This window comes from Triturus cristatus, chromosome 2_2 (genome assembly GCF_964204655.1).
Source record: "Triturus cristatus chromosome 2_2, aTriCri1.1, whole genome shotgun sequence".
NCBI classification, from domain to species: Eukaryota; Metazoa; Chordata; class Amphibia; order Caudata; family Salamandridae; genus Triturus; species Triturus cristatus.
In genome coordinates, this window is record NC_140582.1 from 816,821,404 (window position 1) to 816,842,569 (window position 21,166).

General features: G+C 48.3%; 1 protein-coding gene across 1 annotated transcript in view; it reads left to right on the plus strand.

The window, feature by feature from the left end:
* NFXL1 (nuclear transcription factor, X-box binding like 1) overlaps positions 1 to 21,166 on the plus strand; it is a 716,350-nt gene that overhangs the window by 445,008 nt on the left and 250,176 nt on the right. The gene's annotated exons all lie outside the window — the stretch shown is intronic.

A 21,166-nucleotide genomic window follows, 5' to 3' on the forward strand; every position in this document is an offset into this window, starting at 1 on the left:
AAGTATAGCAATCAGACTTATTGTGGGATGTGCTACAGCAAAGATCTTACATTTCCAAATTTAGATCAGAGAAATGTTTTATAGTGCTCTCCATCTGCGGTTACCATTAATTTGACAGACTAAAAATTCGAGCCCAGTTTTTTTTTCGTCTGTACTGGTACAGCAAAACCAGTGCCAACAATAGGCTAAAAATCGTTGTTCAGTTTTTAATAATTAAATTGTCCAAAGAAACTAAGCATCTGAAATGGAGATGGAAAACCCTTAGAGACAAGTCCAGAGATCACCATCTGAAAGCAGTGTTGGACTGGCCTATAAGGCAAACAGGCAGTGCCTGATGGGCTGGCCTTACAGGTCTGTGTGCGGGCCATTTTTTCCTGTTTGGGGCCGGTTTTATGGTCTGATTGGCCAAATTGTACAGTTGATTTCCCTGACATTGCCACAAACATTGCCTCAACTACCTTGCAAAACACTTACACAGGATAGCTTTACAAGTTCAAAACTGCCCCGATTTGCAGATGTGGGACACTTTTTTAGCAATTTGATTCACTAATGGGGCCCACTTTTATGTTGGTGCCCTGGCCTTTTTTCTGTCCCAGTTCGACACTGATTGGAAATTTTATTATTTTATTTTTTATTTTTTAAAAAGTTTTTATTGAACAATAATTCGATTACAAGCACGGGCCTACAACCACCAGGGCCGGCCGCTAAGTACAGAATGAAATATACATTTATCAAAGCTGCAGTCGGTTCCCGGGGGTCGACCCCGTAGTGAGTCCGGATAGTTCTAGAGGCACAGGAGATTTAGATCAAACAAACACAGAAAACTAAAAGAAAAACAAAAGGCGAGGCATAAAGACAAACGGCGCAGGTCAGGCTTCCTCCGGGGAACTCCAGGTCAGACCATTAAGCAGCACACGAAAGGAAGGAGTACCGGGAGGCTGGGGACGGGGGGGGGGGCCAAGGGAACTGAACCTCCATATGTAGTCATTCCAAAAGGTGCCCGGAACCGTCAAGGGTCAGGGGGACATGGCGATATCAGTGTCCACCAGGGGGGGCGTACAGATACCCCCGCGATAAGCATTCCATTGCCCCCAGATTCTGCCCCATGCCCCCGGCTTACCACGGGCAACATACACAGTCTTCTCCCTGAACATACACCAGTCCATATTCTCCTTCCATACTGACACGGTGGGCGGCCGCTGGGCACCCCAAAGCTGCGCTATATCTCTCTTGGCGATCATGTTCCCCAGGGCCGCCCACCGAGTCTGAGCCGCGCTATAATCATTGGGCTCCCACACATTCAGGACACAGCGACGCACCTCCGGCAGCAGCACAACCCCAGTGACCTGTCCCATAACCGTATGTACCCGGCGCCAGTAGTCCGCCACCTCGCGGCACTCCCACAGGATATGGAGAAAGGTGGCACTGAGCCCACAACCCCGCCTGCAGAGCCCCTCGTCGGAATATCCCATCGAGACCAAGCGAGGACCCGTCACATACACCCGGTGAAGAATCTTAAGCTGTACCAACCGGAGACGGGCTGGAATGGCGACCTCTTTGGGGGACGACAGTGCAGACTGCCAGTCCTCGTCGTCCAATTCCACCCCATCCCCCGTCCAAGCCTCCCGAAGGCGCACCAAGAGGTCAGCCCGATGATTAATCAGTTTCTTATAAATTAAAGAAATAGTGCTGTCCGGGACATGTCTGTCAAGTATGCGGTCCTCGAGGGGCGAGGAAACCGGGATCGTGGTCCCCTCTCCAAAGACCGAGAGCAGGGCGTGTCGAACCTGGGCATAGCGGAAAAACTCCCTGTCCGTAAGCTCATATTCGGCCTGAAGAGCCGCGAAAGTCTTAACCGCGCCCTTATGCCACAGGTCTCCCACTTTGCTGATACCAATCGTGTCCCACTGGTCAAACCCCTTCGTAGTCCAGAGGCTCCCCAGGCGATCGGAGGCAAACAAAGGAGTAGCACATGTCAGTCGCTCACCCCAGCCCGTGGCCGCAGTGGCGGCCCTCCAGGTCCGCACAGCAATCTTAGTAGGACCCGTAAGGGTCCGGCCAGCCGAGCGGGAGTACAGCGCCCTGTTATAGTCCCCGCCGGGAAGCAGGAACTTGTCCATCTCATACGCCGGGTTCAGGCCAGGCGCATACGTGGCATGGTTGATGGCCGAAAGCTGCGCGGCCCAATAATACCTGCGAATGTCGGGAAGCGCGATGCCCCCGTCATACCAGGGGAGAGTAAGCTTAGCAAGAGCAATACGCGCCCGCCCGTCCCACACCAGTCTCCTCTGCAGGCTCTCTACCTCCCGAAAGTAGGCCACTGGGATGACGTCGAAGGAATTCTGGAGTGCATAGAGGAACCTGGGAAGGGACATCATTTTGAACAGCGCGGCCCGACCCAGCGGGGACAGGGGCAGCCTGCACCACCTGGCCGTATCCTCTCGCAATCGCCGAAGCGGACGCAGGAGATTCAGCTCATAGCGAGCCACCGGGTCCAGCGAAACGTATATCCCCTGGTACTTAAAGCCGCTCAGTGATACCTGGATCGGAAGCCGAGGCGGTAGGAGTGGAGGACCACCGGAGATCGGATAGACGCAGGATTTAGACCAATTGATCGTGAGACCCGAATTATTCCCAAAGGAAGTCAGAACGTCAAAGAGGACGTTGAGCGACTGCCGCGGTGAGGTGAGATATAGGAGAATATCGTCCGCATACAGCGAAACCCGATCTTCAAAGCCCGGGGCCCACCGGATCCCTCGAAGCGAGGGCTCCCAGCGGAGCCAAGCCGCGAGTGGCTCCAGGGCGAGAGCGAAGAGCAAAGGGGACAACGGGCATCCCTGCCTCGTGCCCCTGCCGAGGGCAAAGGGCCGAGAGACCCGCCCGTTCACCACCACCTGAGCCATGGGTCCCGTGTACAGAAGCTTCACCCAGCCAATAAATCCTTCCCCCAAGCCAAATTTAGCCAAGACGGCCCGGAGGAATGGCCACTCGATGGTGTCAAAAGCCATCGTGGCATCCAAAGAAACCAGCACGGCCGGTTCAGAGAGGAGCTCCGCCCTGGCAAGGGCGCCATGAAGACGCCGCAAGTTAAGAGCGGTGTTACGATGCGGGATGAATCCGCATTGGTCCGGATGAATCAGATCGCACACGACGCTCAACAGACGATTGGCAAGGACTTTCGCCAGGATCTTAGGCTCCGCATTTAGCAGTGAAATAGGCCGGTAAGAAGTACAGCGATCTCGCGGCTTGTCCTCCTTGGGGATAACGACTATCGTGGCCAAACGCTGATCGGCCGGGAGGGAACCCGCCGCCAGAGACTCACGGAACATGCGACTGAGGAAGGGCGCAAGCTTGTCAGGGCGCAATTTATATAGCTCAATGGGCAGACCGTTGGGACCCATAGCCTTGCCCGAGCGAAGGGAGCGGATCGCAGTCGCTATTTCATCCACCGACAAGGGGGCGTCCAGCCGCTCACGGTCCTCAACGGACAGGCAGGGCAAGGCGATATCCCTCAGTAGAAGGCGAGAGTCGTCCTCATCCCTGTCAGTCACTGGGGAGTACACAGCCCGGAGGTGGTCAGCAAAACATTCCACAATCTCGTCAGGCTCCGTCACACACACACCATCCGCAGCACGCAACTCCGGGACCACACGATTCACTCTCTCCTTCCTGTCCAGCCACGCTATCAACTTTCCCGCCTTGTCCCCGGCATCGTACAGTCGACCCTGCTGCTCCCTATACATAGTTTTGGCCGCGTCAGTGACCAGGGACCTATATTCAAACTGTTTCAGGCTGAGGGCATGGAGCCCGTCCGGAGTAACATTCGCCTCCAAGGCCGACTCCAGCCCCAAGATGTCAGTCTCCAGCCTCACCACTGCCTCACTCTTGACCCTCTTAGCCACCACTATCAGGGAAAGGGCGTGTCCGCGGATCACGGTTTTAAAGGCTTCCCACAGGGACATTGCAGAAGACACCGACCCCTCGTTATCCAGGAAGTATTGGTCCATAGCCTTAACCAGGCTGTCACGAGTCGTAGGGTCTCGCAGGTACCATGGGTTAATGGGAGCGATCCGCCCTGCAGACCGCGGCCCGGTGTCAAAAACAAGCCACAGCGGAGAATGGTCGGAGATACCCCGCGCCAGGTGCCTGACCTCTCGAATCCGACCAGTCTGCGCCGCGGGCATAAGGAAGTAGTCTAACCTAGAGAGACTCCCATGCGCCCCCGAGTGAAAGGTGAATTGACATTGGGTCGGATGCATTAATCTCCAACTATCCACCAGGCCAAAGGTCTCCAGCATCCCACCCAGCCATGCCTGGGCAGCGGGGAGGGTCCTTGGTGGGTGACGATCCAGTTCACCCGAAACCACAGAATTAAAGTCCCCGCCCATGAGCAGGAGGCTGTCCGGAAGGTCAAGCAGCATTCGACCCAAGTCAGTGAAGGTGGAGTTCTGGAGGCCCGGGGGGACGTAAACTGAAACCAGGGCAAGGGGCTGCCCCTCCCACCTCCCAATCAAACACACATAGCGCCCTCTGTCATCCGAGACTATCTTAGTGATCTCCACCGGAAGTGAGGTTCGCAGCAGAATGCCCACCCCCCTGGAACCAGTTGTGAAACCAGAATGGGCCACGAGGCGGTATCCCCCCCTGTTCATTGCATGACAAACATTGCCCACCAGATGCGTCTCCTGGAGAAACACCACATCAGGAGTCAAACGACGCAAATATTGCAGTACTACACCCCGCTTGATACGGTCCCCCAACCCATTGACGTTCCATGACATAAGCCTCAACCCGTCCCCCCCCATCCCCCCCAATAGATCAAGGGTCCCCCAGCCTGCAGCACAGTTCCCAAATGTGGACAAAAATCAGTACCTCGCCCTGTAAACAAAAAACACACAGCAAAACAAACCCTCCTCCCCCCCAACCCCACCCCAGGACCAACTCCCCCCACCCTGCACCCCTGCGGGCCAAAGAACCCCCCCAACTTGCAGTGTGCCTGTCGCCCCACTAACCCCATTCTACGAAAAGAACCCAGAGGAGGTAAGGTACCCGTCCCCGCCCGCCCCCCTCACTGGTCCTGGTAAAACACAATATGCAAATGAAATAAGACCCGACTGTACAGTGCAAAAAGGCAAAATCAAGGACCAAAAGTCATTCTAAAGGGGACCCATCACCTGCGGTGCCCGCAGAGGGTCCGGGACGGCCACCTCCGTCCGGCAGAGAGTCCAGCCAGTCACTTGCAGCCACAGGAGAGTCAAAAAAGGCTGTCCGATCCCCATGTTCCACTCGGAGTTTTGCAGGGTAGAGCATCGAATACTTTAGGCCCAGCTCACGGAGACGACGCTTCACCCCTTGGAATCCCATCCGTTGTTTCTGGACCAGCTGCGTGAAGTCCGGGTAAAAATTGATGGTCGAGTTCTCATGACGAACCGGGCCGTGGGTCCGTGAGGCCTGCAGAATAGCGTCGCGGTCCCTGTAATAGAACAGTTTGGCCACGATAGGCCTCGGGGGGGCCCCCGGCCGTGGCCGACCGCCCGGAACTCGATGGGCCCGCTCCACGGCAAAGAACTTACTTAGGCCAGCCGCGGACAACTGTTTCAGGATAAGTTCCCCGACCACGAGGTCAACCGGGCGGCCGTCAGAGGACTCCGGTACACCTATGACGCGGATGTTGTTGCGTCGTGCCCGTCCCTCGAAGTCCTCAAGCCGCCGGGCCATATGGTCGTTCACCACCCTGATGTCTCCAAGCGCGGCCCGCAGATCCGACACATCCGCACCGAGGGTGGAGGTCCGTGCGTCGAGAGCCTGGACCTTCTCGTTAGTTTTGGAGAGGTCGGCCCGGATCAGGGTGACATCGATCGCGACAGCGTCAATCTTACGGGCCAGGGCCTCATATTGCGTCGCGATGGTTTCCCTGATGCCATCAATGGCGCCCATAATGTCCTGCAAGGATAGTTCCGTAGTGGCGGTCGCGCCTCCTTCCGCAGTATCCGAGGGGAGGCCAGCAGCGCCAGAGGGCCCCCTGCCCTGGGTGTAGCGGTCCATGTTATTGCTCTGGACTGCCCCCCCGCGGAGGGAAGCCTTGGTCTTGCGGCCCTCGGGACCCCCTTTGCCCCCCATGTGAACACGGTCACCCGAGGGGACCTCCAATCAAGAGGTGTAAGGCACCAGCAAGAAGACCACAAAATGTCGGTATAGGGGGTCCGAGGCAATAGGCGCTCTAGTGGCAGATGAAAGAAAACCTCATGCAGAGGCCCAGGAAGCACCTCTCCACCCCGAGCGCACCTCCCTGCCGGTCTCCTGAAGTGCAAAACCGAAACCGAAAGTGGTGGATCGGCAGCTGGCACCGCGCTGAAGCCGCTGTTGTTCAATTGCAGCCCGGTCCCTCGGGTCACCTTCACCCCGGTCACCTCCGTCGGGTGGGTCCCAAAAGTTCCGACGACGACAACTCAGGATTCCCAGGTCCGATTTGAGTTTTGAAAAGAGATATACGCTCAGCTGGTCTTTATCTCCCAGATTCCATAAGCCACGTCAGGATATTCTCAGGATAAATTCCGAGGAGCAGAGAGGGTCCGGGGAGCCCTGTGCTCACGCGACCATCTTGGATGCGCGCTAGGCTCCTCCTCTGACTGGAAATTTTTAATTAATCTATGTTCGATTATTCATATTGTAATTAGATGGAGATTGACAAAGTCAAACTGTATTGTAACAAAAATCGAGATAAAGATGTGCACAAAAGTGAGTGAATGTGAAATAGAAAAAGAAGGAAGAAAGTCAGGATTCAGAATCCCAAAACAGAGGCAAGAAATAGATCATTTAATACCAAGCCAAGAAAAACGGAAAGGGAAAGAAAAAGATGTAAGAGAGGCGAAGAAAATAAAAAGGCAACATTGTAAAGAAAATACAAGAAAAAAGGTTTTTAGGCTCAGGAAAAACTTTAAAAAGACGTGTGTTCCCGTTCTTATTTCTGAGAACCTCGGCGCTCAGAAGAAAAATATGCCCGATATGGATATTTGATTATTGTTTATTTTGTTCCTCATATGATGCGTTGGGAAACAATTCTATTAGCAAAACGGGCTTATACTACGTTATTCAAAATATTTCTCGGCCCACAACCTTGACTTTTCACTGTTTAAATGTACTTTCAGCTGAACAGAGCCTCTGCACACAAACCCTTTTTATACTAAATCTGGAAAAATTAACTGCAAAAAAAACACAAAAAAACCCTAGATTGATTCAAGATGCTACGTTAGATCATATCAGGAGGGTTTAAATGGCTCAGTCACGGTTGTTTGCCCATTTCGTCGAAAAATGTAAGGAAACCGGTCCTCTTTTTAAGGAAGCTGACACAAAACGGTTACTTTTTATGTTTCAGTTTTTGACAAATGGAAAATTAGTGGCGGAAATAAGTTATTGAGTTTCTTAGGGCAGCCTGACCTGCACCCGCACATTACTGAATGAGTATGAATGCAGAGAGAATCTGCTTGATGGAGAACTGTTGCTACATGTAGCTAGCGTTGCTGTGCATTTTTCTTTGAATTAGGATACAATTGTCCTGCACCTCTCTCAGAAAATAATACTGTACGCTGCAAGATGAGCAACTGAAAATTTCTTTTGTAAGAATTAATACCTGAATTTGCCTTGATAGTCATGTTTCCATTTAGGAACCTGCTCCTGGTCACCCAAGAAAATCAAGTTCTTTGCCCTTCGGCCTCCTCACACAGTTGATCATTTGTTGTAAAAGAATTGAAAATCTTTGTTGAACATGATATATCAAAAATTAATTATAATGCAGATTGTGTCCAATGCTATTCTGGTGGTCATCATGAGCAGATGTGTTTTACTATTGAAGTTGGAAGGGGTATATCTGTAATAACTCCCATCTCTTATACTCTGTGTGGAGCCTGGGCCTCTCAGTTGTCAAAAGCAGGAACACTTTGGCCTGTGTCAGCAGCTGAGAGACTAGATTAAACCTGTGGCGGGTGCTGTGGTTCTCTTGTCTCTCCCTGATGGAAGTGTCAATCTTCTTAATCCCCCAGTCCTGTGCTTTAAATGAGAGAAACCTAAACCAGAGGAAGGAGTAAATAGATGGTTGTTTAATCACTTTCAGTTCCAGGGATCCGGGGCTCTCCTCAAAAGGTTCTTGGTTTCTTGTTTTTGGTTTTTTGAACAACAAATTTTATTGGGTTATTTGTCGAGAGGATGAGCAATAGCCCTACAAAGACCTGTAGGAGAAAAAGTATTAGCCTCATGCAAATAACTGCATTTGCCGAACATGCAAGTGAAAACACTGAAACAAAATGCAGACAGTTCCCGATCTCCAGACAAGAAAATACGGCACAGTGGCATCGGTATAAGTGTTTGGGTTTTTGAGACCTAGCAGTGATTATCAAAACCAGGCAGGTGTAGAAGGTGAATATCGGTGCATTATTGCTTCCCCTGCGGTGCCCAAGCAGTGTGAATTTGAACCCGTAAAGTAGATTCTCACCCAGTAAACTGTGGTCTGGGGATTCTGGACCTAATTATGTATTCAGATACTTTGGGACCCTTACAGTAGCCTGGAGTGGTATCTACCCGGTGATACTTTTCTGGACAAATTGTAATGAGGCTGGAACTCAATTGAATCGCCTTGCATGCTCGCTCCATCTTTAAAACGAGCTGCATCATTCACAAAGTCATCACAACCAGTACCCTCCCTTGTCCTGCACAAAAGCTCACCATCTCTGGTGGTTCTCAGCACACTTGCAGCTAAAACATCATCTGAATGCAGACTAAGAAGTGTAGAAAGAAAAAAACAGGGCAGCAGACCTTTGCCTTCTATGCATCCAGGATCTGGAAGGTCCCCATATCCATTAGAACTGCCCAAACGCTGCTCCAATTCTGGAAAGAGTTGTAGACCTGCCTTTTTAAAGAACACTACATCAGAATACATTAAAGAGTCCACAAACGAGCTACCTTTCCTGCCACTCAATGATTTTATGCTCGTCTTTGACCCTGTACAGTCGTCTAAGGAGGAAGATACGCCATTGGTTTGACACTTAGAGGACACTAAGATTTCATGTTGATCGTACCAAAAAGTACTGGGTGGATGATGCACTGTAAAAACAGACCATCTCTCACTATGCACGGAAGCATCCTCTAGCGAGCTTACAGGCTTATTCCACCAGATCTAAGGCTGCTACCACTGCCCCAGCAATCAGAGTACCTGTCCGTACATTTGTCAGGCGACTACATAGGCTTCCGTACATATGTTCACAAAGCACTACTGCCTCGTCTATCGAAAGGGGCAATTTGGCATCCTGGTCTGAGGCAGTGTCCAGACTTACCACCTTAGGAGGTACTTCTGTGCTTAGAAGTATCCATCAGAAGTATAAATCACTTAACTTCGGTAAAGCTGTTTCTGGTCTGGTGGATCTCTATCTAACTGCAGATTCCTCAATGACCTTCTTACCTCCCTGTTCTGTAAGTGTGGCTCTTTTTCCATCTAAAAGGGTCCAGATCCCAGTATAGAAATCTTCAAATTGGTCATGTCAATTTTCATATAGGCTATGCATCTGAGTGCGCGTACAGCTTAAGAAAGCAGTTGATGTCAGCACCCATGTGCAGCGCTTTTATACAGCTCTGGTCCCTTCCAGAGCGGAACAACGGTGCAAAGCTGCGCAACACCAACTAAGGGCATACAGGATTATTACTTTAAAGTTTCAAGATCCAGTCTGACACCATGAGAATATTCACAAGGCGTGGAATCTGCGAGTAAATAGAGTATCCACCAGAAGAGCGTTCCCAAAGGTTAGTAGCTTTTATCAACATGATCCAAAGCTACATCCCAATGGTTGCCTTGAAGGGATAGGCAAATATCATGAGACAGTTTTTCAAAATAAGGGTCTTTCTTTTTTTTTTAAAGAACCTTCCTCTTGATATTCCGTGGAGTTATGAAATACGGCTATCTGATGTAGATCTAGTGCATCAAAAAACAATGGAGTATTTTGTTAAGGACCTATTTCTAGTGTCAACTTTGCATATACAAGTGTTATCCAAAATAGTCTTGAAACCTTTGCTATTACAATGGTAGCAGTGACAAAAAAAATGTTGCATTTCATATTGCAAGTGTGTGGCATTAGTAAAGAGAGAAACTGGAACAATAGCAACTGCAATTAGCTCTGAACTAGTAAAACAGTAGTGTTCTTAACAAACCGAAACACCCTGCTATCTAAGGTGTTGTGTGTGGGATACCTAAACATTAGGGGCCACTGTAAACATGAAAAAAGGTTGGAGCACAAAAAGAATCAGTTGCCTGTAATTTAGTACATCAATTTCCTTAAATTATTTTCTTCATCGCAGGTTGTCACACTTATGTTGACGTTATTGCCGAACCGTTAATTACATAATTCGGTCAGGGCAGCCAACACGTGTTTTGGCCCATCTGACTTTATAAAGGCTGAGAACTAACAGCAGACTGAATACCACGTAAAATTTGTTAAAACAAAAGTGGTTATTTGTCATATGGTATCCTGTTAAAGCCATTGTGTATATATTGCTGATTTATTGAAGCGTACAAAAGCTAAATATTTAGTCTGCCAAGCAAAATGGTATGTTGGAAGGAGTAGAAATTGCAAGGAATATGGCTGAAAGTGATCCAGTTCAAACGACCAATATTCAGTTAATAGCTGATGTTCAATATAGTGTCAGGCCATGATAGGCAATCCTAATATATGGTGTCCGTGGTTCAGAAGCATGCCATCTTGTGCCTATTATATACTAATGGGCCACTCACTACAGCTGCAGGTTTTGGGGTGATCCGTCAAGCGGAGGCTGAGAAAAGGGAGGGTCCCAAAACGCTTTTTCTCCATGTTAATTTCCATAGGAAAAGTTAGACACGGCTTCAGCCCGAACTGCTGAACGGAATTGCACCAAATTTGGCAAAAAGGTAGCTCTTGGCTCAGAAAGCACTCTTTTTTTTTGTTAAATGGTTTAAATCCGTTCAGTAGTTCCTGAGAAATTGAAAGATTTCTCAGATATACAACTATGGCCACGGTTAATCCGCGAACCCTCCCGATCTCGTGCCTGAGATCTGATTGACAGCCAACACTACAAACCAGGAAGTGTTGGCAGCCATCTGTGACTCGGTTAAACTAAGACACAAGAAAAAAGCTAAAAAAAAATAAGAAAAGGGGACAGGGTAGGAAAACCCTCACCCCCCTAGGCCTAATATATATATTAACTTATCGACCCGGAAACTCAACCATCTCTAAACCCTAAATGTACCCTTACCACCCAATACCCTCTACTCACTCTAAACCATAAAGACACCCTACCACCCAATACCCCTACCCACCCCTAAACACTGAAAATACCCTTACCCCCAACCCTAAAAATATCCTTACCACCCTGTACCGCCCCTAAACCCTTTAAACACTCTTATCCTAATCCCAAATGTATATGAAAATAAAGCAGTTTAACGTATCTGCGATATACTTACATTTTTGTTGGAAAAGATTGCGTGTAAAAGGCATATGTGTGGTAAAGGCATTGCTTGGTAATGGCAATGCGTGGTAAAGGTTTTTCCCTTACTGCAGAAGTACCAGTTAAATAGAGCACTTTCCAGCAAAGATTTGCATAATAGTTCTGAAGTCCGTTGAATGTATACCCTATTTACCTCTTGTCTAAACAAAGTAAAAGTATAGAGCAGTCTTTGTTAAAACCTCTGTACATTGGGATTTGCAAGCGAAGTATGTGGTGGTAGGGTTTTACAGCAGAATTTTCCTTTGCCTCTGTTTTCAATAGCATTTAGCATTTACTTGCATAAAATAGTATTTAACAATATAATTGGAGCTAATGTCAAATGGGTCATATTTCCTTTTCGTTGCTGCTGTGTAGAAAATTGGAATCTTGAAATGCAGCAGTGACCTGATACAGTGTTGATTAGTTGAAACAGTGTATGTAAATGCTAAAGCAGACATTTTGTACGCAGGCTGGAAAGGTCATATTTTTCTTCTACTCTGTGAAGTTATCAAAAGATTGGGAAGAGTGATGTCCCTAATGGTTCTACTTTTGAAAATTTCTGGGTAGCAGTTTACCAAAACCCCACAAAGTAGGTTTATTACTAATTTGCAGAGATGCCCACTGTTGTCCTACATTTATGAAAGAAACCATGAGTCCTCCGGGGTCATTCAACAAACAATTATACTTTGAAAGATAGTAAAATTTTCCCCAACAAAAGTGTTAGTGCAAACAGATGTGCATGTACGTAGTACCCCTGCACGTCGGAAGGTGGCGTCGGTTGACTGCACGTTCGTCTTCGGCGTCATGGTCGCCAACATGACGTCGCGGTATCTACTTTAACGCCAGCCTCGCGCGCTGACGTCAGTTCTTTCTTTTTCTTCGCCAGCAAGCGCAGATCTGGAGAGAGCGGTACCCCCTGTCACTTTTTGATTGATTTTATTTTTGCGACTTCGGCTTTGAGTCTCAACCGACTCCTGATGCACGAGGGATGCCCGGTTTCAAGGCATGTGGTTCCTGTACCCGACTGATGTCGGTGATGGATCCGCACCGCATGTGCCTCCTCTGCCTGGAGCATGACCATGACCCCAAGTCGTGCCCCGACTGTCCAACTATAGCCCTGAAGTCTTTGCAGGAGCGGTCCCGAAAGCTTCTCGAGACCCGGCAGTCGGCTCCACATCGCTCAAGTCCTGGTCACGTGGGAGGTCGAGGTCACTCCTCTTCTAAGTCTTCGCACTCGGGGTCAGGTAAGGAGAAGCACAAGAAGAAATCGAAGAAGCATCGTCGCTCTTTGACTTCCCCTCGTCCGTTGGCCGACACGACGAAGGGTTTGGGTGGTGCAGCTCCGCGTGCAGAGCCTTCAAGGTGGACTCCTGCCTTCCCTCCCTTCCTGGGACCGGAAGCGACCCCTGCCCAGCTTCGTCGGCTGGGGGCCCTAGGCCTCCGGCAGCTTCGGCATCGGCACCGCAGGATCCCCTTGGATCCAGGCCTGGATCCGGATCGGCACTGGTCGACCTCGTTACACCTCCACCTGTGCCGATTCCACCGGCATCACATCCGCAGCCGACACCTTCTGGACCGCCAGCCTGCGTCGACCCCGGCTTCCGCCCCGATGTGGACACGGAGCCAGACCGGCATCGGCAGACGCCGGATCTGGCGCAGATGGGTACTTTTGTCTCTGTGTTTCACCCTGGCCAATTTCAGCCAGATTGGAAGCCAGAGGAGGGTGAGGAAGACTAGGAGGGGTCTGGTGACCCTTTGACAGACCAGTTGGAGTACGATCCGGACTTGGGAGAGGAACTGGGGGATGCCAGTGGTCTGGATACCTCCCCAGGCCTAGGCATGTTCTCTCCTCCTACCGTGGCTACGGAGTAGGGAATGTCATATGCAGTGGTGTTGCGTAGGGCGGCCAAGGCTCTCAACCTCAAACTTCCTACGGTGGCAGTCAGGACTAACCTCCTGACAAAGGTGCTTCAGCTGGCAGCGAGCTCTTCGGAGCCCCTGCCCCTGTTTAATGAAGCTCTCGAGGACATCCTTTTGGCACCTGGTCCAGGCCCAACACAGGGGCTCCTGTGGACAGGATGTTTGCCCGACGCTACCGCCCTGCCCTGGGCACCCCCACTTTCCTCTCCCAACACCCCACCCCTGAGAGCTTGGTGGTTCAAGTCTCCACTTCTAAAGGCATCTTCCCTACCGCACCACCAGAAAGGGCATCCAAGAGGTTGGACCACCTTGTGATTACGGTTGGTAAACACTGCATGTCTGTTGGGCCGTTACACCCACGCGATGTGGGATACTGTGGCGCAGGTGCTGCCTCAGTGCCCGGAGGAGGCCTGGGCCATACTCTCCCGTGCAGTTGTGCTGTAGGCTGGATACTGCCGACGCACTTAGCAGGACGATTTCAACGTCAGTAGCCCTTCGACACTACGCCTGTTTGCGTTCGACTGGTTTTTCCGGGGATGTCCAATTCACCCTTATGGACATGCCCTTTGATGGCCATCGGCTTTTCAGCGACAAGGCAGACAACGCGCTAGAGCGCTTTAAGGACTCTTGGGCTATGGCCAGGTCCTTGGGCCTCTCCACCACCCGCCCTGTACAGTCTGCCTTTTGCCCCTTTCGTGGCTACGGGAAGGGTGTCCCGCTACGTCCCGCCCAGAGCCACAGGCCGGCGCAAGCTGTTCAGCCCCAGCGTGGCCGGGGACGTGGGAACCACTTGTGTGGTTCTGGGGGCCAGCGAGCGAACCAGTCCACCACAGCCCCCTCTGCAGCAGCCTCCGAACCTTCCTAGTCCGACCTTTCAGGGCCACCAAACGCCAGCTGGCGGCAGAATCTGCCATCACCTCCCCGACTGGTGCACCATCACATCAGACAGGTGGGTTTTGCAAATAGTCTGAATGGGCTACTCCCTCCCCTTCGAGACTACCCCTCCTTCCATGTCACTTCAGTACCATTGCATGTCGGAGGATCACCTGGCCCTTCTCCAACAGGACGTTTCACCACTCTTGGCCAAGGGCGCGTTCCTGCCCCAGAAGTAGGTCGTGGTTGCTATTCCCACTACTTTCTGGTACCCAAGAAGGACAAAGGCCCACGCCCTATCTTGGATCTCAGGAACGTCAACCGCTTCCTCCGGAAGGAGAAGTTCAAGATGTTGACGCTCGCTTAGGTCTTGTCTGCCCTCGACCCCGGAGACTGGATGGTAGCTTTGGACTTGCAGGACGGTTACTTTCACATCCCTGTCCTGCCAGCCCACCGGCGTTACCTGCGGTTCACGGTAGGCCACAAGCACTTTAAGTTTACCGTGCTCCCCTTTGGCCTTACCGTCCCCCCCTGGGTGTTCACGAAAGTGATGGCGGTGGTCGCAGCTCATCTGCGCAGATCAGAGGTTCCAGTCTTTCCCTATCTCAACGACTGGCTGTTGAAGGCGGGCTAGCCCCAGGCTGTCGTCTCCCACCTCCAGACTATGGCCGACCTCCTGCATTTGCCGGGGTTCTCCATCAACGTGCCGAAGTCCCACCTGACCCCCTCTCAGAAGCTCCTCTTCATCTGGACGGTTCTGGACACAACGCAATTTCAGGTTTATCCTCCCGAACAGCGAGTGCAGGATATTCGGGCTATGATTCCGATCTTTCAGCCCCTGTCCTGGGTTTCGGTCAGGATGACCCTGAGGCTGCTGGGCCTCATGGCCTCCTGCATCCTGCTGGTCGATCACGCCAGGTGGCATATGCAGGCTCTGCAGTGGGACAAAAAGTTCAAGTGGGCGCAGCATCAGGGGCATCTGTCCGATTGCGTCCAGATCTCGGAGGGCACTGAACAACAATTGCAGTTGTGGCTCACAAACCGGGATTGGGTCAACGGCAGATCCCTCTCCCTTCCCTAACCAGAACAAACGGTGGTGACAGACTCATCACTTCTGGGATGGGGCGGCCACATGGGAGAGGCGGAGATCAGAGGCCTCTGGTCCCCGGCGGAGGCCGAGCTCCACATCAACCTTCTGGAGCTTCGGGCGACCCTTCTTGCACTCAAAGCCTTCCTTCACTCTGTCCAGGGAAGAGTAGTACAGGTGTTATATGGACAACACCACTGCCATGTGGTACTGCAACAAACCGGGCAGGTGGGGTCATGGACCCTATGTCAAGAGGCCCTTTGCTTCTTGACATGGCTGGAACATCAGGGCATATTCTTCGCTCTTCATCACCTGGCAGGTTCACTGAACACCAGGGCGGACGAACTCTGCTGCAGGGGCATGATGGATCACGAATGGCGTTTTCACTCAGAGGTGGTGCAAGGTCTCTTTCAGCAGTGGGGAGAGCCTTGATTAGATCTATTCTCCACCGAAGAGAACACGCAATGTCAGCAATTCTGCGCGTTGAATTTCCAAGGCGGCCTTCGCTAGGCGACGCTTTTCGTCGCGAGTGGAGTCTATACGCCTTTCCGACTATATCACTTATGCCCAGAGTGCTAAAGAAGCTGAAGTGCTGTTTACGTCGTTTGACCTGCCTCCCGAAGTCTTTGATGTAATCTTGGCAGCCAGGCGTCCCTCCACTAAGACGGTATACGCCTGCAGATGGAATACATTTGTGGCTTGGTGCACAGCAAAGGCTGTGGATCCCCTTTCTGCCCCTATTTCTGAGGTTCTCTTGTTCCTTCTTTCTTTGGCCGAGCAGGCTCTGCTCTGGGCACTCTTAAAGGCTACCGCTCAGCCATTTCAGCCTTCCTCAGGCTCCCTGATCAGCCTTCTCTTTTCAAGTCCCCGGTTGTAAATAGATTTCTTAAGGGCATTACTCATCTTTTCCTCCTCTTCCCTTCGTATTGCTCCAGTGGGACTTGAACTTGGTTCTGACATATCTTATGTGTGCTCCCTTTGAGCCACTACATAACTGTCCTCTTAGCCTTCTCACTTTGAAAACTGCTTTTCTGGTGGCCATCACCTCTGCACCCAGGGTGAGTGAGCTGCAAGCCCCCTTTTCTGGCTGTCCATCCGGACAAGGTCATCCTTAGAACTAGACCTTCCTTTCTTCCCAAGGTGGTTACTTCTTTCCACTTTGGCCAAACCATCACTTTGCCCACCTCCTATCCACCTCCGCATCCTTCGAAAGAGGAAGAGAGGCTCCACCATCTGGATCCAAACTGTGCGCTTTCTTTTTACTTGGTGTGGAAAGCTACAATGGTTCTGTCGGAAGAGGACTATTACTTCACAATTATGAACTTGATCATAGAAACATTCATTTGTGTTTTAAATAACATCGTATGGATAATACAGTTGGAACATGAAAAGATAGGCAAGTTTGCGTTAAGAACAAAGTATTTTACTTTTTGTTCAGTAGAGCAGTATTAATATGCATTTTGTGATGGGGCTGTCAAACATATAATTTAAGGTTGGGGTGACATTCAATAGTGAAAAAAGTGCTCTGTGACAATGGTGAAGTAAGTGTGGTATATACATGGGTGAACAATCTTATGTACACATTTTTCAAGAGAAGGTAGGCTAAAATGGTCAGAACAATGGACGAAACAATGTCTCTCGTAGATTACCTGGTTGCTTGCTAGTTTAGAACCGGAGGACCTGTGTCAGAATGCTAGTACCCCGCACCTGAAATTCCTGAGCTTCCACAGGAGCAGAAGAACTTGGCCCCAGCTCCCAAACCCCACTGCAGCGAATGATAATAATTCACTTCAGTGAAGAGGGGGAAAAGGGGTAGGGGATAAACAAGAGAGACTCCACTGCAATGCCTCCGTCTACTTCAGGCTAGACGAGTCGGTTAGGCATCTAAAACACAAATAAACATATTAGTAACCTATGTCTACCTACTCTAGTTTTCTGAATGTAGTGCCTACTCTGACAGCCAATTACCTGTCCTTCTGCAGTGGGTTAGCCTCTCTCTTATCAACTCTGACGCATTAGTGTAAATGTAGTATTTCAGTTTTCAACTGTCTTCTTCTTGTAAGTTTAAATACAACAAGCAACTGGATGTAAGGTGGTAAGTAAGATATATATATATATATATATATATATATATATATATATATATATCCATCTGAATTCTTCGATAACGAAAAATAAGGACAGCAACCACGGACTCTTAGGTTCAATTGCGCTATTTATTTAGCAACAAATGGCCACTCAACGCGTTTCAGGAAAACTCCCTTGTTCACGAGTGTGGTAATGCCAACTAAACATTGTTTAAATAATAAAGGCATGTGAATACAACAAACCATGCATGAACATAGAGAACGGACTGCACCTGTGGGAGTTACTTCACTCCTGTTAACATGTAATAGAGCTGATCCGCCATCTTAGAATGGTTCTAGTACAGGGTGAACAGAAGTAATTTCAAAGTCTTGCACTGCTTCAAATGCGACTGTAAATGTGAAAATGATAAAACACGACATTAAGTTCGCTGTAAATTCTCTTTACATAATTACGATTTCCGAAAATTATGTCCCAGTCACAATGAATGTGAAAATCACAGTCACCCAACGCATTTGCGGAAACCTAAAAAAGGCGCTTGCTGTCGAACCCGAGTGGGTAACTGACAGGACAATGCATTCCCTTAGCTACGATCCTCTAAGCATGGTAACAATAACTTGTATCTTGAACTTTGACGTTACAAAACATCATATTAGCTCAATGGGATCCCAATTCTTACTGCAGTGCTTGCTATTCAGCCCAAGTGGGTCAAGACAGTCTAATCATCCTGAACTTCACAAATAAAACCATCAATGATGCTATATCTTCTTAGGTAGAAACAATCTACAGATACTTTTTCTTTATTGCTTTTCTTCGATGCTGACTCGGATCTCTATGAAAAATAAGAAAAGACAAGGTGTTATCTTCCAATTATGTTATAACAGTAACAACATATATGATACCACAAAAATAGACACTTTTTAGAAATTAATTCTTACAAAAATTAAAAATTGTCTTCAAGCATAAAGACAGAATGAAAAAACATTAACCTTCTCTCTACAATTCCGAACTGTACTGAAATGATACAACTGATGTGCTTTCGAACATGCCAAATATGAAACACTTTATTATCCAAGATGGACTTCCATTTCCTCATCACAATTGTGCCCATTGGGAACTAAGGTCTTGTACTGTATAATCAGTTTCGACTCAAGGCGTCTAAGGTCTTGCACTCTGTTCCCACCTCTCTCATTGAGTCTAACTGAATCAAGTACACAAAAACTGAGCAATGAATTGTTTTGGTCATGTTTGCTTTGAAAATGTCTTGCCATGGGATATTGCTTGTCACCGTTCTTAATTGCACGTAAGTGCTCTAGTACCCTTTTCTTTGCTTTATGGATCGTGCTTCCAATATATGCTTTTCTACATGGACAGAAAAGAGCATATACTGCAAATTCAGTATTGCAAGATGTATGTTTTGTGATTTTAAAGGGTTTAAAATCTGCCGACAAACTGCATTCTTTCATATGGCGACTGTTTTTACATGCTTTGCAGTTGCGGCATGGATAAAACCCTTGAATCCCAGGACTTCTTACTTCTACTGGTTCTACTGCTTTGCAAACAGTATCGCTGAGAGATCTGGCCTTTCGAAAAGTGATCTGAGGCAATGGTCCTATATTGCTCGTAAGATCTTTGTCAGTGTGTAACACCGGCCAAAATTTGGTGATGCTTTTTCTCACCTCATGTGCCTGTCTACTGTAGGTGGTAATGAATCTGATTTTCGAGTCATCTGTGATCTCATGTTTTTCTTTTTCGATCAGTAGTGAGGCTCTTGTTCTCTCCTTCACTTTTGCTCTTGCTTTATTGATCACTGTTTTCGAATAGCCTCTCTCAAGAAATCTCTGTATCATGATGCATTCTTCCTTTTCAAAGCTCTCCACCGTGCTACAATTACGTCTGGCACGGAGGAGTTCTCCCAGAGGAATGCTATCAATTAAAGATTGTGGGTGACAGCTTTTGGCATGGAGTACACTGTTCCCTGCCGTGATTTTTCTAAACAGAGAACTCTCTAACTTGTTATTGTGTACAGTTAATGTAAGGTCAAGAAACTCCAACGTTGTGTTGGACCATTGACTGGTAAATTGTAGACTGAAGTCATTGGTATTGAGAACTTCAACAAACTCTTTAGCCTCTCCTTCATTTCCCTTCCATACACAAAAAATGTCGTCGATATAACGAACCCAAAGTGCAACTTTGTCACTGAAAAATTCTGATTTCCTCACAATAAGTTCCTCCCAGTACCCCAAATAGAGACCCGCGAAGCAAGGAGCAAAGCAGGTCCCCATTGAAGTACCGAGGGTCTGCCTGTAAATTTTATCGTCAAAAATGAAAAAAAAAAATTGTTTGAGACAGATGGACATAATCATTTCAGTGTGACAAAGATACGAGACTGATCTTTCATTGAGAAAATACCTGCATGCTTGGAGCCCCAGTTCATGCGGTATGCATGTGTACAAACTCATCACGTCCAACGACATTAATGAGAAATATTCTTGCCATGTAAAGTTATCCAATCGTCTCAAAAAATCCCCCGTATCTTTAAATACGAGGGTAAGGTTTTCACAAACGACTGGAGAAAAAAATCCACGTATCTGGATGCATTTTCCATGCAACTTCCCCTGGATGAAACAATGGGCCTCCCAGGAGGATTTTGCATGTTTTTATGAATCTTAGGGAGTAAATATAATGCCGGGAGTTTGGGATATTTGCACAGAAGGAAGTAATATTCACCCTGATCTATGAGTTCTTTTTCTTTCCATTCTAAAAGACGCTTATGAAACGCTTTGATGGAATTCTCATACTCCATTCTATTACTTCTCTCATAGCTGTCTTTATCTGCCAGTTGTCTAATCCCTTCCTCAATGTACTTTTGTTTAGACAGGATAACTACATTGCCTCCCTTATCGGATTTTTTAATGACAATCGTGTTGTCTTTTCTGAGGTTTTCAATCACAGTCATTTGTTTTTAGGAGATATTTCTCCACCCATACTGTTTCTTTTTGGATAACTTTGATAATTCCTGAATTACACCTTTCTCAAAAACATAGATTGCCTCATTTTTAATTTGGGGTAAGAAAATCGACTTTGGCTTCAAACCTGTTTTAGCACTCAAATTTAAAGGAACATTGTTATGTATTAGACTTGCAAAGGGATCAACATCAATCTGACTTTCATCAGCCAAAACTTGCATTGTGTGTAAAGTTTCAACATTAGACATAGTGGTCAAGCTAGGGAACTCCCTCTCTTCATCTTTGTTGCCTGTGATTTTAGTGGCATGCCATTTTTTTATGCGTAATTTACGCGTAAAATAAAACAAATCGATTCTGCTCTGTGTGTAATTGAAGTCATTGACGGGACAGAAAGTTAATCCAAGTGATAATATATCTACCTCTGTTGAGCTCAGTGTTCTTTCCGACAGGTTGATGACTGTTTTTTCTTTCATTACTTCTTTTTGATCTGTCCCCTCGTTCTGCTTCCCACAGGGCTTTCGAATTCTGTTGATGCTGTTGCGTTTGGCTTTCTTCCGCCTCTGCTTCCTCTTCCACGACCGCGAAACCCAAATTGTTTGTTGATCGGGTTTCTCCCTTTGGCCATTAGGCTGAACTCCGTTGAAATGCTGTTTTTTACTGAGGTATTGTCTGATGCCTTTGAGGATCCATTTCCACTTGTTGAGCTTTCTTCAGTTAGCTCATCATTACT